Here is a 4,249-nt window from a genome sequence, read left to right as displayed (position 1 = left end):
CCTAAGGCCTTGTGCAATGGGAGGTGCTTAGAGAGATGCTTAGAAAAATAAACCGGGTTTTTCTGAAGCACCGGTGCCTATTTCTACAGGAGAGGCGCTTAGTTAAGCGTCTATCCTGTACAAATAAGCACCGGTGCTTAAGAAAACCCTGGTTTATTTCTCTAAGCACCTCCCCTAAGCACCTTCCATTGTACAAGGCCTAAAGGACGAGTTCGTACGTCGTTTGTTCGTTCGTCGGCCCCTCCAGGCCTCGCTCGATCCACCCCCCACCGATTTTCCTCCTTCTCTTTTTCCCGTGGTTTATTTTCCTTGAACCAAAGAGGCGATAGCTTAGGAGTCAGGAGCCCAGCCCGCACACCCCTCTCTTTCCCCTCTGCAACGGAGGCGCGCAACACGGACGCACTGCACCGATCCCAAGATGCGCTAGGCTGGCCCGCCGCTGATGGCGATGGCTATCAAATGGCAACTACGGCGACGTTGACGCGCTTTTTATCCCCCACCGCTGCCGCCTCCCGAGATCCCGAGCGCGGTGAGCTCCCTTCCCTTCCCCACTTCCTCCCTACCATGCCCATCCCTACCCCCGTTCCGTTCCCAAGGCAACGGCCGCTCCATGGTCCCTCTAACCTAGGATATTCTAACCTAGGATTGTCGACCTGATCTGTCGGCATGCACATGACGATGGTGGTGCCGGTCTCAATCGCCCTGATTTGGTTTGACTGAGAATCATCGATGTGTAGGCGACAACCAGATTTCCTTGGATGTCTCCTTGCCCCTACCGTGCTCGATTTCATTCAAAGGCTTCAGGACCTATTTGTGGTAAGAATCGAACTCATGTACTGTTTTCTTTTATGTTTTACCACTTTTTTGATGAAATCACAGGAACAGACGTGTACAGTGTACTTCTATATGTTTACATCACGTGCTAGATTATTAAACCATGGTTTCTCTTTGTTCAGTTAGTTCTTATGAAACAGAAACACTTATTTTCTCATGTGTCAATTTACTTGAGCTCAAGCTAGCGGGATGCTCTTCCTCCATGCATGCACATGTTCTGCATTATTGGTTCTTTGGTCTCCTGCTAAGTACATTTGGTGCTCTTTGACGCTCATGTGTTCCTTTGGCTAGCTTTCAGATGAAGACTGAATGCACGTGCAAATACGATCAGGATGCAATGGAGGAATATACGGGACTATTTCTGCAATTGTTGTCACTCCCTAACTCCGTTGAGTCGATAACCATATCATCCTGTGATGTAAGCTGGCTTATGATCTTTGGACAGATTTTGGTCTCCTTAACTCTGATTTCCTGGTATCCATTCTTTATGACCCTCATTGCTGTTGGGGAACGTAGTAATTTTAAGAATTTCCTACGCACACGCAAGATCATGGTGATGGCATAACAACGAGAGCGGAGAGTGTTGTCCACATACCCTCGTAGACCGTAAGCGGAAGCGTTAGCACAACGCGGTTGATGTAGTCGTACGTCTTCATGATCCGACCGATCCAAGTACCGAACGTACGGCACCTCCGAGTTTAGCACACGTTCAGCTCGATGACGATCCCCGGGCTCCGATCCAGCAAAGCTTCAGGGATGAGTTCCGTCAGCACCACGGCGTGGTGACGATAATGATGTTCTACCGGCGCAGGGCTTCGCCTAAACTCCGCGGCGATATGACCCAAGTGGAATATGGTGGAGGGGGGCACCGCACACGGCTAAGGAATGATCTGTAGATCAACTTGTGTGTCATGGGGTGCCCCCTGCCCCCGTATATAAAGGAGCAAGGGGGAAGGTGGCCGGCCCTAGGAGGGGGCGCGCCAAGTGTGGTGTCCTACTAGGACTCCCTAGTCCTAGTAGGATTCCACCTCCCTTGTTGGAGTAGGAGAAGGGGGAAAGAGGGGCAGAGGAGGAAGGAAAGGGGGGCCGCACCCCTTGTCCAATTCGGACCAGAGGGGGGCTGCGCGCCTCCTTCCTTTCGGCCTCTCTCCTCTATTCCCGTATGGCCCAATAAGGCCCATATACTCCCCGGCGAATTCCCGTAACTCTCCGGTACTCCGAAAAATACCTGAATCACTCGGAACCTTTCCGAACTTCGAATATAGTCGTCCAATATATCGATCTTTACATCTCGACCATTTCGAGACTTCTCGTCATGTCCCCGATCTCATCCGGGACTCCGAACTCCTTCGGTACATCAAAACTCATAAACTCATAATATAACTGTCATCGAAATCTTAAGCGTGCGGACCCTACGGGTTCGAGAACTATGTAGACATGACCTAGAACTATTCTTGGTCAATAACCAATAGTGGAACCTGGATGCCGATATTGGCTCCTACATATTCTACGAAGATCTTTATCGGTCAAACCGCATAACAACATACTTTGTTCCCTTTGTCATCCATATGTTACTTGCCCGAGATTCGATCGTCGGTATCGAATACCTAGTTCAATCTCATTACCGGCAAGTCTCTTTACTCGTTACGTAATGCATCATTCTGTAACTAACTCATTAGCTACATTGCTTGCAAGGCTTATAGTGATGTGCATTACCGAGAGGGCCCAGAGATACCTCTCCGACAATCGGAGTGACAAAACCTAATCTTGAAATACGCCAACCCAATATGTACCTTTGGAGACACCTGTAGTACTCCTTTATAATCACCCAGTTACGTTGTGACGTTTGGTAGCACCCAAAGTGTTACTCCGGTAAACGGGAGTTGCATAATCTCATAGTTACAGGAACATGTATAAGTCATGAAGAAAGCAATAGCAACATACTAAACGATCAAGTGCTAAGCTAACGGAATGGGTCAAGTCAATCACATCATTCTCCTAAAGATGTGATCCCGTTAATCAAATGACAACTCTTTTGTCCATGGTTAGGAAACATAACCATCTTTGATAAATGAGCTAGTCAAGTAGAGGCATACTAGTGACAATATGTTTGTCTATCTATTCACACATGTATTATGTTTCCGGTTAATAAAATTCTAGCATGAATAATAAACATTTATCATGATATAAGGAAATAAATAATAACTTTATTATTGCCTCTAGGGCATAGTTCCTTCAGTCTCCCACTTGCACTAGAGTCAATAATCTAGTTCACATCATCATGTGATTCAACACCAATATTCACATCTGTATGTGATTAACACCCATAATTCACATCGTCATGTGACCAACACCCAAAGGATTTACTAGAGTCAATAATCTAGTTCACATAGCTATGTGGCTAACAACCAGAGAGTACTAAGGTGTGATCATGTTTTGCTCGTGAGAGAAGTTTAGTCAATGGGTCTGTCACATTCAGAGCCGTATGTATTTTGCAAATATTCTATGTCTACAATGCTTTGTATGGAGCTACTCCAGCTAATTGCTCCCACTTTCAATATGTATCCAGATTGAGACTTAGAGTCATCTGGATCAATGTAAAAGTTTGCATCGATGTAACTTTTACGACGAACTCTTTTATCACCTCCATAATCGAGAAACATATCCTTATTCTACTAAGGATAATTTTGACCAATGTCCAATGATCTACTCCTAGATCACTATTGTACTCCCTTGCCAAACCAGGGCAGAGTATACAATAGGTCTGGTCCATAGCATGGCATACTTTTATAGAACCTATGATTTGTGCATAGGGAATGACTTTCATTCTCTTTCTATTTTCCGCCGTGGTCGGGATTTGAGTCTTACTCAATTTCATACCTTTGCAACACAGGCAAGAACTCTTTCTTTGACTGTTCCATTTTGAACTATTTCAAAATCTTGACAAGGTATTTACTTATTAAAAAACTTATCAAGCGTCTTGATCTATCTCAATAGATCTTGATGCTCAATACGTAAGTAGCTTTATTGAGGTCTTTCTTTTAAAGAACTCCTTTCAAATACTCCTTTATGCTTTGCAGAATAATTCTATATTATTTCCGATCAACAATATGTCATTCACATATACTTATCAGAAATGCTGTAGTGCTCCCACTTACTTTCTAGTAAATACAGGCTTCACCGCAAGTCTGTATAAAACTATATGCTTTGATCAACTTATCAAAGCGTATATTCCAACTCCGAGATGCTTGCACCAGTCCATAGATGGATCGCTGGAGCTTGCGTATTTTGTCAGCACCTTTAGGATTGACAAAACCTTCTGGTTGCATCATATACAACTCTTCTTTAAATCCATTAAGGAATGTAGTTTTGTTTATCCATTTGCCAGATTTCATAAAAATGCGGCAATTGCTAA

General features: G+C 44.5%; 1 long non-coding RNA gene across 1 annotated transcript; it reads left to right on the top strand.

The window, feature by feature from the left end:
- Window positions 1-485: 485 nt before the first annotated feature.
- Window positions 486-1,234, top strand: LOC119282481. The gene is made up of 3 exons (XR_005138747.1): window positions 486-529; window positions 738-816; window positions 1,133-1,234. It is a non-coding gene; the product is annotated as an uncharacterized LOC119282481 (long non-coding RNA).
- The last annotated feature ends 3,015 nt before the right edge of the window (window positions 1,235-4,249 follow it).

Source organism: Triticum dicoccoides, chromosome 3B (assembly GCF_002162155.2).
Source record: "Triticum dicoccoides isolate Atlit2015 ecotype Zavitan chromosome 3B, WEW_v2.0, whole genome shotgun sequence".
NCBI classification, from domain to species: domain Eukaryota; kingdom Viridiplantae; phylum Streptophyta; class Magnoliopsida; order Poales; family Poaceae; genus Triticum; species Triticum dicoccoides.
This window is presented reverse-complemented; position numbering and strand designations above follow the sequence as displayed.